We start from the raw sequence: 15,000 nt of genomic DNA, 5'->3' as shown, positions 1-15,000 counted from the left end.
GCATCATCTGCATATGCAACAAGCTTGTTTTTTAGGCCAAACCACATGTCATGTGTTTATAGTATGAAAAGTAATGGGCCAAGAACACTACCCTGTGGAACACCAGATATCACGTTCCTCTATTCGCTATGGTGTCCGTCAACAACAACCCTTTGAGATCTATAACTTAAAAAATCAATAATAATGCTAAGAAACGACCCACCCACTCCCAACTGTTTCAGTTTGAAATAAGGGCCTCATGATTAACACGGTCAAAGGCAGCACTAAAATCAAGGCCAATCATACGAACTTCTTAACCATAATCAAGGGATTTCTGTACTGTATTGGAGATTGTAAGAAGGGCATCACATGCTCCAAGGCCTTTACGAAAACCAAATCGCAAACTAGGTAGTAGATGATTACCTTCAGCAAACCTATCAAGATGTTTTGCCAGAAATTGTTCAAAAACTTTAGATAATATGGGAGTTATGGAAATTGGGCGGTAATCAGTGGGACTTGAGCTACCACAAACACATTTACATAGAGGAGTAACATTACCAATTCTCCAACTAGTGCTAAAAGCTCCTCTTCTTGCTAACTTGCGCAAAATAACAGATAACTTTAGAGCTAAGAAATCTGATGTCTTTATAAAAAACAAAGGAAAAAATACCATTTGGGTCTACACCTCCATAAGCATCAAGCTCCATCAACAGAGCTTTAATCTCACGAGATCGAAAAGCTAAACTAGTTAGTTTAGCCTCAGGAAAACAGGAATGAGGAAGTTCAAGTTTTTCATTAATCTGTTTACTGTCAAAAACATCAGCCAAAAGGGTTGCCTTTTCCTTTGGACAGTGAGTGACTGAGCCATCTGGTTTAAGTAAAGGAGGAACTGTTGCATCTACACCAAAGAGTGCAGATTTAAGGGTAGACCACCATTACGTTCCTGAGTTGTACCAGAAAGGATTTCTTTTATGGTTAAATTGTACTCCTTTTCAGTTGAGGCATAAACTCTCTGAGCAAAAGCTCGAAGATGAGTATAGTTGTTCCAGGTCAGATCTGATCTGTTACCCTTCCAAAGGTGATAGGCCTCCTGCTTCTCCAAATAAGCACGTCTACAATCATCATTGAACCACGGATTGTCCTTCAATCGGTACCTTAGCACACGAGAAGGGATACGCCTATCAATTATGTTAACTAGATTCTCATTCAAAGGGACAACAGGATCTACCCTATTATATATTTGTGACCAATTCAAGCACAAAAGATCATGCAAAATCCCATTCCAGTGTGCTTGGGATTTCATATAAATTTTAGAAGAATATGATATATCAGGGACAGGCTGCTCACTCTTCACTAATAATAAAATCAAGATGTCCCGATTGGAGAACAAACCTTACTAGTTATAACGCCAGGGGGGTCAGTGTATACAAGGTCCAAGCAATTACCAGGCCTGTGAGTAGCTTCATTTATGATTTGCTCACAGCCTAATTCAGAGGCAGAGTCTAAAGCTCTTAAGCCAAGGCGATCAGTAGGAGAGATAGAACTTTAAAATCACCAACAAAGACATATATAAGTATATATATATATATATATATATATATATATATATATATATATATATATATATATATATATATATATATATGTATATATGTTTATATATACATGTATATACGTATATATATATATATATATATATATATATATATATATATATATATGTATATATATATATATATATATATATATATATATATATATATATATATATATATATACCACCATCACTCGGTATTTCAATCAATGTAAATATAAAAAACAAAGGCATTTGACACCGAGTTCTGCCCTAGGAATAGATATTTACTACCATTAATTTTTGATAATAGCTACTGACTGGAAGAGATTCGAACCTTTGCCTCAGCCGAAACCAATGGATATGCATTCACAAGGTAGAATTCGGTATTAAATGCCATTGTAGTTGATATTTATATTTATATGTATATATGCATATATATATATATATATATATATATATATATATATATATATATATATATATATATATATATATATATGTACATATATATATAAATATATATATATACATATATATATATATATATATATATATATATATATATATATATATATATATATATATATACTGTATATATATATATATATATATATATATATATATATATATATATATAGATATATTTATCGATATATATACGTATATATATATATATATATATATATATATATATATATATATGTATATATATATATATATATATATATATACATATATATATATATATATATATATATATATATATATATATATATATATTTATATATATATATATATATATATATATATATATATATATATATATTCACCATATTCAAAACCGAAAACAAATAAAATAATTATCAATCACAAGATTATATATAAGCTAATAATTAGATTAAGTAAGAAATACAAACTCGTTAAAATTCGAAAGAGAAAATTGAAACTGACAGACAAATGATAGATATAATAAATCGCAAATGAAAGCATGAAAGGCTTATAAAACAGATACCCCTAACTTTATTCAGTTACTCCTAAAACTGTAGCCCCCCCCCCCACCCCCTCCCATACAAAAAAAGACGCTCCCACCCCCCATTTTACTGCTTTTTTCAGTGGAGGAGAGGATTAGTAAGAGGAGGAGGGGTGGACTCAAGCCATCCAGGGGGGAGCTTATACGTCGCTTAGAGCAGGAATCACTTAAATTGTGGATTCATAGGTTTGGCCGTCAGAAGCACGGTAATTATCATATGCAGATCTTGGAAGACCCTGATTCCCTTGTTATGTCTTAATAGGTAGATACGCTGAACAAGACTGATTATTAGCTTTTTTCTCTTTCTACAAATAGTGTTGTAGCTTATCTGATAATAATAATAATAATAATAATAATAATAATAATAATAATAATAATAATAATAATAATAATAATAATAATAATAGTAAGGAGACCTGGCTGATATTCTGCCACTTTTACAAAATATAACAACTTGTATATCAAGATTAATGAATGAATCCTTGGAAAAGTGGCAGCGTCCTACGCATTTTGGACTGACTTTAATTTCTTTTCTTCGATACTATTTAAGAAATATAAAGTACTTCTTTTCTAAGCCAATAAACACAGTTAAGAAAAGTAGCCTTATTTATCTTTGCACTAAAATATATCATAATCATATTCTTTGCTCATGGATATGATTTTCCACTTATCAAATAAATATCGATTTACACTTTCAATCAAATATCTATTGCTGATTGGAGTAGACCATTTGGACCATGGGGACGCCTAGGCCTTGGGTGGACGCAGGTCTTCTTATTCACAGTCAAATCCATTCGTCCCAATGTCTCTTGGGAGCCCTATCAAGGCCGTCTCGAGAGAAGGCCGGGTCATTTGGGGGGTAAGAAAGGTCCCACGTGGTTTGAGTAGTGCTTTCACATAGGTACTATGGGCTGTGAGTAAAGGGGTCTTGTTCGATTTCTTCACAGTTTTCTGGTGTTATTCCAGAAAATTTGACTGTTTTGGAATCCAGCCTAATGCCTTTTATGTGCTGTGTGCCAAACTACAGAGGAAATAAAAGAACTGGACCGAAAGTGAGTGTTTTCCTTTCCAAATGCTGATGAAGAAAAAGCCTACTTATTGCACGCCATCAAGAGAGCCCAATATGTTCCTAACTATAATAGTAGGGGAAATACTATATTTTTTGTTGTAATGATTATAATTGCATTATATTGTTCATGTGGTATTGGGCACGGAATATCAGCCTCTTGAATAATGATGAAAGAAATTACTAAACTATTTACAAAATTACTTTGGTATTCACACACTTTTTTTTCCCTTGCTACTTACTACTTCATTCTCTTTTTTATTTCTTCTCTTGCAATCCCTGCTTCCTCATTCTTCAGTTGCTGCCTCTCTCTCTCTCTCTCTCTCTCTCTCTCTCTCTCTCTCTCTCTCTCTCTCTCTCTCTCTCTCTCTCTCTCTCTCTGTCATGCTTGCTGAACTTTTATATTTGTTAAGGAAAGGTTTTTATTTTTTATTATGATAATTGGAATCAACTAATTGTTTTCTTTCGAAAATAAAATCTTTGGTTATTTTCCATTTTCACCTATCGTCTTAATAAGACTTTGGCAGAAGGAACTTTGAAATCTGATTGACCAGTACATCTTAGAGCTCAAACGGGTCAGTTTATTCGGCAAAGATCACTGAGCAGTATTTGATACCGTTAAAGGTTGATCTTGGAGTGTAAAATGCAGTGCTTGAGACTGCATGAACTATCAAACTTAAAAGATGGAAACTTCTCCAATTCGTGATTTCCATCACGATTTAAGGGAAACAGTGAACAGTGTGCAAGTATTTCACAAAGATGAATCAGGGCCCTTTTATCTGATATAACCAAAGCATATACGGTATCTGTAAGTTTAAAGCCATAAATATTCCTGAAAGAACAGTACGTCGAATAATCAAGGAGGGGCGAGTCACGAAAGAAAAAAGTAGAAAACTTAAATTTCTAGAAAAAAAAGGAAAAAAATCATTATCCTTTAGCTGTGACTGCTCTAGACGACTTCAAAGTATGTGTTTTAAAAAGAAATTTTATAAGAACAGTGTTAAACTTTAATGCACGTAAGAAAATCTCCACCCTTGAAAAACTAGTGGTGTAGGTTAAAAAAAACATTGCATTTAATGGAAGCAGAATCCATAAGGAAAGTCCTACATGATATAGAGAGAGATAGAGAAAATGAAGATTAAATTGACTTTTCCGTTAAGGCTCTGCACGTTCACGCTGAACGTTGATGGCCTTAAAGGAAAGACACAAATCTGTGTTTCCTCTCACAGGCAATCGCTAAGACCTCCGTTAATATTAATATTTAAATTCCTTATAAGGGAAAATACAGAGTTGAATAGCTCTCGTACCTAGGGCCGGAGCTAATGAATATTTATACTAACTCCTCCACCTGTAAAATATTAATACTGAACGGTGTTTCATGAGTGTCCCGATAATCAAAGGATTCATCTGGGTGTTGAAGGAATACTTCAACTTCAGCATGTTATGCGGTCCCAACAATAGACTGGTTAGAATTCAGAAAGTCAATAGAAAATACGAAAAAGTAAAATATATATTTATAAAAGGTGGGAATATATCAATGAAATACCTGCTATACTTATTTGTTTAATTATTCATTTTATTACCATGCCTTTGTCACTTTGTTCGTGTATGAGACATATATCAATGAATTGACATATCCTACCTGCGTTTCAATAGCCTTTGTCATTTATCATTCATGCCTGTATGATTTATTGGTCATATATTTTCATTGTTTTCCTTCCTGTGTCATTCAAAAGGCATGTCTACATTCAGTCACAAACCATGTGTAGTCATACCTATGTTACTTAGCTCATACATATTTGATCACATTTTTATACCTGCAGCATATGACTATTGTTCAATTGATTTCATTCTAAAACGTGTATCATTCAACTGTCGTATTAGAATCACATAATGTTATATCGGTACCAATTAGTTCATATACCTGCAAAATGTCCATGCAGTACTTGTATCAAATAGTTTTCACACCGGTGTCATTTCTAGTATAAACAAGAGTATATTTTTTCCTGCCAAGATGTGACATCACTCTTCCAAGATACGATGAACCATGCAGGAATGGGCTGTAACTCCTCAATGCTAGGTGATGCTGGCTCTATTGACAGATGAGAAACATAGAAAATAAACAAGGATTAAAAGCCATGAAATTATAGTCATTATTATTATTACTAGCTAAGCTACAACCCTAGTTGGAAAAGCAGGATGTTATAAGCCCAAGGGCTCCAATAGGAAAAAATACCCCAAAGAGGAAAAAAAATAGGGGAAAAAAAGCACATGAGAAGTAATTAACAATTGATATAAAAATATTTTGAAAGCAGTAAGGACATTAAAATGGATCTTTCATATATAAAAAGAGAGATTTATGTCTGCCTCTCCAACATAACATTCGTTGCAAGTTTAAACTATGAGCATTATAATCATGTTGAATACTAACCAGTGAGGGACAAAAATATCTGGAACATCAAATCCATATACCTAATGGCTGCAGTAAAATCATAAAGCCTCCGAGTTAATAGGAAGATGCCTTTGTAATCTCAAATCAAAAATTACTGGTGGCAATATAGGTGACGGTCGGCTCACTCTCAATGCCGTTCGAAATGGCTGACACAGACAAGGAGTAATTCCTACCGGGGAAAAGTTCGTTCACATCTATTTTGTTTGTGACGACTTTAGTTCTTGAGTCTTCGTTGAAGGTTTCAACTTCTTGGTACAAGATCTTGGTGTGTTAAAGCATCATAAGTGTACTTTTATACTAATATTTCATTTGTATGATTTTCTCAAGTGTTGCCTACATTTATAGATTTTTGTAAATAGTCAAAAAAAATATTTATAAAAACGTTGAGATAATTGGCAAGGATATGCTTACACAGTCTGCTGCCTGCATGCAATCAAGTACATAACTCCTTTTAAGATAAAGCCAACTACCTTAGGATGAAGTAATTGAAATACTGAGCATAAAAATCGTTATACATTTACTTTTTCACAACAATTTCAATTATAAACTAATTTGCAACCATGAAATACATAGACACAAACACATGAGTTCCAGTCTTCGTTTCACCAAAGCACAACCTAACTTGCATTATTGGATTTATTATCGTAATTTTGGTACAATTATCAAAATGGCCCAAAGCAGCCCAAGTGCAGCAAACAAAACGGATTTGCCAAACTTTGAGGTTTCGTGAAATGCTGAATACCACAGGCTCAGATAAATTAGTTAACCCTTGAGTTTATAGATCATGTATTTTTTTTAAACAAACAACAAAGCAATTGAAGAAAACTGTTTGTGAATGGCAAGAAAGATTGATTAAACAATTTTGAAATATTTTTTACAGAAAATGTAATTTTCCTCTCTGATCTTATAATGGTCTTATGTGGAGATTTCATTATTCTTCCAGGTCAGGGTGACCTCGAGTGTCAACTCGCTCTTAGTCGCCAAAAGCTCCGTGACAGGTAATGGTCCTGCAAATAACAGAAGGCAAATTGTTCAAACGGATATATAAAGTGAAAAATCCGAAATGATATATATATATATATATATATATATATATATATATATATATATATATATATATATATATATATATATATATATATATATATGGCGTGCTACTGTTATAAGCACACATTGAGTATGAGTTGTTTTTCAGATGTATTTAAATGGTACATGAATACATCTTAATAGTTTTTAAGTCTTTATTATATAAAAACAACAGAGTTAAACATCTCCATCACTGGAGGAAGCTGTGTTGGTCCAGATGACCAATTCTGGTGAAGTTTAGATATGAACTGAATAAATTATCGATATCACAGATATCGTATGCTTGGTTTACTTTATCCACGTGACGGAATCGGAAGACACCTGCATCCGGTGACGTCACAAACTTTCACACGATGAGACAATGTGTTGATGTTTAAGAAGAATGTCAATTTGCCGAGGTTTGCATAGGTTTGCATTATACGTCCTGTTTACAATTTGAATGACTACAGCAAATCCCAGGGTTAGCTCTTCCAACCAACATGACATATTACGTCATTTGTTTTAAACATGTAATATTAACTATTCTAATCATTACATAAGCTCGGCCACCTATCTCAATTTTTTTTACAAAAATTTAACAACAAGCCGAAACATGGTTATTAGGTGTGACTGGACATACGTATTATTCTTTGTTTAACTTTAGCCATAACCAACTGAGGACGAATGTCCAAATAGGCACATTAAAAAATAATAACAATAATGCATACAAAAAAGATATTACCAAAGCAAAAAGAAAAATGCATGATAAAACCAAGATCATATATATGGTACATTGCTAGCAAATGATTACATGGTACCAAAAAACAAAATAAATTCTGACTTACATATGATTCGGTAACTTGATAAAGAATAATTGTTACCTTTGTCAGAAACAAAATACTCAATTTTTAGTGCACAAACACGAATTCCTGGTACGTACACGTACCATGGTATCGTACATATATATATATATATTTATATATAGGGCTGATATATTTTATTAGATGCCCATAGATTCTGTGACATATTTTATTTTATTTTTTTTTCTCTTTTCTTTTTTAACATTCCGGCTTATATATTTTTATTAGATGCCGAGAGAAAAAATGATTTATATCCTTTTTTATTTTATTTATTTTTTAAATGTTGTTTTAAATGTATTTTTAACAATGCAAATGTAGAAAATTTCTTTAATTACATATTACTAGCGTACTAATCAGCTTTTCATACAAACATCTTCCCGACAAATTACTCCCTTAGCGAATGAGGTGGCCACTCAAACAGCTTTGAACTGGATCCAATAGGGGGTATTGTCGGGGCTATGCAACTCATTCCTTTTTAGCTGCTTGCTGTGCCGTAACCTACGCCAAACAAGGATGTTCACGGCGATAAATATCACCACCGCGAAACACAAACCAGCCAGTAGTATGGGGTGAAGAATTTCTTTATAAGTCGGTGACAGGTGGTCCTTTTCGGTAAGTTTCATCAACCGCCTTGCCACATGTCCGTTGTATGGGAGAGGAAGTGCTGGCATTATAGAGGTCCACGTGAAGTTCGCGAAGTAGGCTCGTTCTCTGATGATTGTCCGTAGACCAGTCACCATGGAATTCGGGGAAGTCCCGACACAACCATCTGCTGCGACGAAGATATGTGTAAAGGATGTGGATCCGTCAGGGCATGATACATTGAAGCCGTCCTTGTCGTATCGTATCCTCGAGCCATTATTCAGTCTGCAATTGAATTCTTTATTGTCAAAGGGATAAAGCTTATCCAGACAATTTTTACTTGTATGGGAGAGAGCACCGTCTAGCACTATACCTAACTCGCATGAATCCATTAAGTTTTTACGGAATTCAAATGAGTCAGCTGTACATATTTTTCTATCCATTGCGTCTGAACAGTGAGTTAATTGATTTAAGTCTTTAATGACCGTATATGTTTCCTTGTCTGGGGAAATCAATACGTGTCCTGTCAAACTGGATATTACTGGATTTGAGTGATTCGTCATGAAAGTCGGAAATGGTGATATCCTGTAAGATTGCCAGGCATCAGAAGAATCAAAGGGAATTGTAATCCTAATCTTGTTATTATCTACGTTTACTGTAATTAGGCTGTAATAAAATTCTAACCTATGTTCGTCTAACAAAGGAACATAGCCTAGTTTATCCCTTCCGTTCTTCAGAATTAATTTTAAGTAACGTATAGGCAACAAATGGGGCGACAATACACCTTTAGTTGCTAACGTGATAGCTTCTACATAATCCTTGGATTTCTCAATGAAATGTGTAATTCTGTTATGTATGTGATCTATCTTTGAATCATAATACGTTAATGTTGCCAACAAATCCTGTACTTCCATAATTTGAACGATATTATCTGAATGTTCATTTAATAAATCCATAATTTTATTGATTGAAGCTAACTGATCCCTTAGTTCTGACATAATCAATTCATCTTTATGAGTCAAGAACTCAATTTTCTTATTTTGATTACTAATTTTAAGACGATTGGAAATTCCTAAACCTAAACTTGCAACAGACCCAAAGATGCTTAATGCAGCATAAATGAACGGATTCCGTCTTTCTTTATGTTCGTGTCCTACAGTCCACATCAAAAGGTCATAAGCCAAAGATCCTGTCTCGCCAGTCTTATTTTTCAAGTCATCAGATAGCATCTCTGCAACTTTTAATGTTGATCCAAGCAAACTCTTAGTAGTCAAATGAAAATGTCTTCTATGCAACTCATCCAATGATGCAGAAAACCTTGAAATGGCGGTTCTTAAGCTAATGACATCATTCTCTTGAAGAAAAATTGCTTGCATATTCACTTCTACAATTACGTTGGTTGACGTAATAAAAATGTCTTCTTGTCTTTCAACTATATTGCCATATTTAAAATATATATTTTTAGTCTTAGAACTCATCCCATACGAGAAAAATGTCTGAGCGAACAATATCACTCCCAAAAACAAAAAATTCATCTTGGAAACCTGTAACGAGAAAAAATATATGTAATTACTCCTGTATTAAAAAGAAAACTTTTAATCACATAAAACAGAACAGAATTTTCCCTCACTTCTTTTCCTCTCTTTTCTTTTTAATTTCTTATGTGAGCCAATGGTACTATTCTCTCATCCGTGGGTTGGGCTACGTTTTGAATTCTAAACCTATTGGCCGTTAATGTTTCCAAAATGTTAAATGGGCCTTCAAACTTAGGTGTTAATTTATAGTTGAGCCCTTTTCTGACATTGATTTGAATATAGATGTTATCACCCACGGTATATATTTTAGTTGGTTTCGCTATTTTATCATGATTCCTTTTCATTATGATTTGTGATTCTTCTAAATTCTTTCGAAGGATATCATATCGACTTATACTTGCATTTATACATTCTTTTAAAGGATTTGATAAATTAGTTGTAGGCGTTAATACATGGAAAGGTGTTCTAACTGGGGTACCATACAATGCTTCATGCGGTGACATTTTAATTGATATATGATATGAATGATTCAGAGTACTCAGTGCCGCCGGTATTGCAATATCCCAGTTGGGGTCTGATCCCCCTAGTGTTACCCTCAATATATTTAATATCTTCCTATTTGCTCTTTCCACTAGTCCATTCGACTCTGGGTGATATATCATGGTATTAATCTTCTTTATGTTGAGGAATTCACACAATGAGGTAAGAAAGTGATTATTAAATTCACCACCCGAGTCTGAGATTATCATGTGTGGAATTCCATGTTTACAAATGTAACACTCGTAAAACTTCCTAGCGCATTCAATCGCAGTTTTAGTTTTAAGCGCTATTAGTTCTGTATATCGAGTTAAAGCATCTATAATTACTAAGAGGTGCTTATTTCCTCTGTCTGACTCGTAAAATCCTGTTAACAAATCTAAATGTATTCTTTCAAAGGGTTGATTGGGCACAGGATAAGCTCCTAGGCTGACAGGTGTTTTCGTATGCCCTTTGTTTTCCTGACATGTGCGACAATTAGCTATGTGTCTTTTTATATCTGTAAGCATTGTATGCCAATAAAACAATGATTTGGCTTTCTGTGACATTAATGAGAACCCAGGGTGTCCATGTAATGGATTTGAATGCAACCAATTCAGGACAGTGGAAATAAGTGAGATTGGTACTACTACCTGGTCGTTAGTTACATGTGGTGTATTGCGGGTTTTCCTTGTCACAGTCCTACACAGAATATTATCTTTGATTATATAATTCTGCTGCTTATACTTTATATATTCCTTTTCTTTATGATTGCCTTTCAAAGCATTTTTAATGGTTTCTATTTTCTGATCTTTTCTTTGCTCAGTCTGTAACAATTCAGCACTCCAGCCTAAATCTTCTTGTTCAGATATTGTTTTTATAATAGGCATGGATGTTGATATATCTATTAATTCAGCTAAAGGCTTCGTATAAGATGACACGGGGTTGCGTGATAATGCATCCGCAATGATATTTGCTTTCCCAGGTAAATACCCGATTCTTGCGCCAAAATCTTGAATGATCAAATGCCACCGAGTTCGTTTAGGGCTGTGGTTGAAGCCTTTAAAGAACTCTGTTAGTGGTTTATGGTCAGTAAGAACCTTAACGGGATAACCGTAAATTATGAACTTAAAATGCACTAGCGAATTAACAATAGCTAGTCCTTCCTTGTCTATTACTGCATACTTACTTTCGGAAGTTCTCAATTTTTGAGAATAGAAAGCTATCGGGAAAAACTGTTTATCATATTGCTGAAGCAATACCCCTCCTACTCCTAAGTCTGAGGCGTCTGTTGCAATGAAGAATTCCTTACCGAAGTCAGGAAATTTTAAGATAGGAGAACTACACAGTTCATCTTTCAAAGTATTAAACGCCTGTTGATGTTGCTCAGACCATATGAAATCTACGCCCTTCTTCGTAAGATCAGTTAAAGGAGCGGCTATTATTGAATAGTTGCGTATAAAACGCCTGTAATATCCACTACAACCCAGAAATTGCTGCATTCCCTTGACATTAGTAGGTATGGGAAAATTACGTATAGCCGACACCTTATCATGGACTACTTTAAGACCTTGGCTTGACACCATGAAACCCAAATATATTAATTCTGTTTTGAAAAATTCACACTTACTAATCTTTACCCTTAAGTTATGTTGTCTTAATCTCTGTAGTACTAGTTCTAACTTACGTAGATGTTCTTCTAAGGTGTTGGAAAAGATTACAAGATCATCCATATAGGCATCCAATATATCCCCTAACAAGTCTCCAAACACTATGTTAATCATTCTTGTAAATGTTATAGGAGCACAACGTAAACCAAAAGGCATCCGCAAAAATTCATAATGTCCCCTGGCTGTGCTGAAGGCTGTGTATGGGATACTATCTTCTTCTAATGATATCTGGTGAAAGCCTTTAAGTAAGTCCAAACTAGTAAAATATTTATTCTGACCTAACAAAGACAAAATATCGTCAGTACATGGCACTGGGAATCGATCAGGGATCGTTTCCTCGTTTAGACGACGAAAGTCGACGCAGATACGCCATGTTCGATCTTTTTTCGGTACAACTATTAAAGGAAAATTATAAGGGCTGTTTGATTTTCTAATGACTCCTTCCTCTAACATTTTACCTACTTCATCATTTATTTCATTCTGGAATTTCATAGGGAGTCTGTACGAGGGTACATATATAATTTTCTGCTTGTCCTTTAACCTTATTTGATGCTCGATCAAATCTGTTTTTCCTAAGGATCCATCCGTAGTGGAAAAGACATCTTGATATTTAGTTAAAAGTTCAAAAATTTTCTGCTGAATTTCTTCGTCTTGAATGTCCTTACTGATTTTATTTTTAATAGATCGCAAAAGGGATTCATCCGCAACTGACTGAGAGTGATTGATTTCAGCAACGGTAAGAATACGATGTTTATAAACTTCTACATCCAAGATATGTTGATTTTTGTGAATTACTAAAGTGTTATTTAAATGATTACAGACTTCGATATTACATTGCTGATGTGAGCCTACTGTATAAATAGCTTGTGTGACAGACAATCCGTTGGTTTTCAAAGTATCGGATAGGATTAATATTTCAGATCCCGGTAGTGTTTTCTTTATTTGCACTATTAAATTCGAAGGTATGTTTGGTTCGATAGATTGCGTGCAAGATGATATTACGGGTGAACGAGAATTCTGCTGGGTCGCGTATATTATTTCTTTATTAGTGAGACAAGTTATTGGTTCTTCAACGTACGTTACGGTTACATTTGTCGTCTCCTTTTTATCCAAAACTGACTTTAAGGTATTAGAAGACTTATAGAATTTCCCTTTGATATACACGCCGTGCTTGGCAGGAGCTAAATAATGTTTTGATTTCCCATAGATGGGTGTCCTATAATTACAGCTGGATACATATTAATGTTTTTTACAACAACAAATGTATCGGCAAACGTGCGATTACCGACTCTGAACTGAATATGAGTTACGCCTATGACGTTTAATTCATTATTTCCTATACCTGAAAGTCTAATTCCTGATTTTTCAATCGGAAAGTTCGGAAACAACAAATGATGCGTCTTCAAATCCATAATAATAACGTAAAGGATTTGTGTTCTAAATTTACAGCATATAAGGTTGGCCGTAACTCATTTTGGCTTATTATTGTATGAATTCGTTGCAAATCTACGGGAGCATGCACTGTTTTACTTAATTCGGCCGTGTGTTTCATAGGAAAATCTATTGTCTCACAATTATCTGATAAAACATTAAATTGATTATTCAATACTATTGATGTTGACATGAATGACCTTGACCCAACATCACTCTCTTCCCTCCTAGAGTTAACTACGTGGTATTTGCTTTGCTCCGCACATTCTGAAAATTAGACTGACCTTGCGAGGTCTGGTTTGACGGCCCAGGCTCAGCGATATTTGAAGAAGTGTTTGTTTGTTTCGGACTCTGAACTGCATTGACATTTTGTTGTTTCTTCTTATTGTTAAAATTATGATTTTTCTTTTTATTTCCATATGGAACTGACTGTGGAATTGACTGTGTATTTCTAGGATATTGTTGTGTCTTACGCGCGTAACATTGACTATAAGAATGCGATGCTGTGTTGTGAACTGAGCAAAATTTCGTTCTACAGTCTGCTCTTATGTGACCTTGACGTTTGCAGTTGTAACACGTCACTCCCGCTACTGGACTGTTAATTACGTTCACTGTTTGTGGTTTTGTTTCATTCTTAGCAAAAACTTGAGTTAACACGGGATCGAGATCTGGACACTTGGACATGTGTTTCTTTATCTGTTTATAGACATCCAATTCCGTACTTGCAGGCATTAACTTCTTATCAAAGCACCGCACTAAAGCTTCAGGCAACATAAGTGTCATGCAAGTTAAATACATTAATCGTAAAAAATCTTTCACGGAGATGTTATCGTTAGTAACCCAAGTGGAATTACCTAAAATGTCCTGATATTCGTTAAGCCTATCAGCTATGAGAGCTGCTCTCTCAATAACATTAAGCCGATTCATAGTGGCTTGATTAAGTGTATTTCGTAACGTTACCACTACATCCAAGGCTTCCTCACCCCCATAGATCGCGCGTAACCTAACTTTGAAATCATCCCAAGTAACTGCTTCCTGAAATGAAACACCTCTTAAATACGCACTCGCATCCCCCTTAGAAAAATCTATAAAACTTTTAGCTTCTTGTAATTGTACAAAAGGATCTACGATTTGTTTGGCATTTAAATGGGCATCAACGGAAGAAATCCCTGACTCCACATTTTGTGGCAAGAACCCGTTGACCCGACCTTGAAAAGGAAGGATTGCTGACCTGGCAT

Source organism: Palaemon carinicauda, chromosome 43, assembly GCF_036898095.1.
Source record: "Palaemon carinicauda isolate YSFRI2023 chromosome 43, ASM3689809v2, whole genome shotgun sequence".
NCBI classification, from domain to species: Eukaryota; Metazoa; Arthropoda; class Malacostraca; order Decapoda; family Palaemonidae; genus Palaemon; species Palaemon carinicauda.
This window is presented reverse-complemented; position numbering follows the sequence as displayed.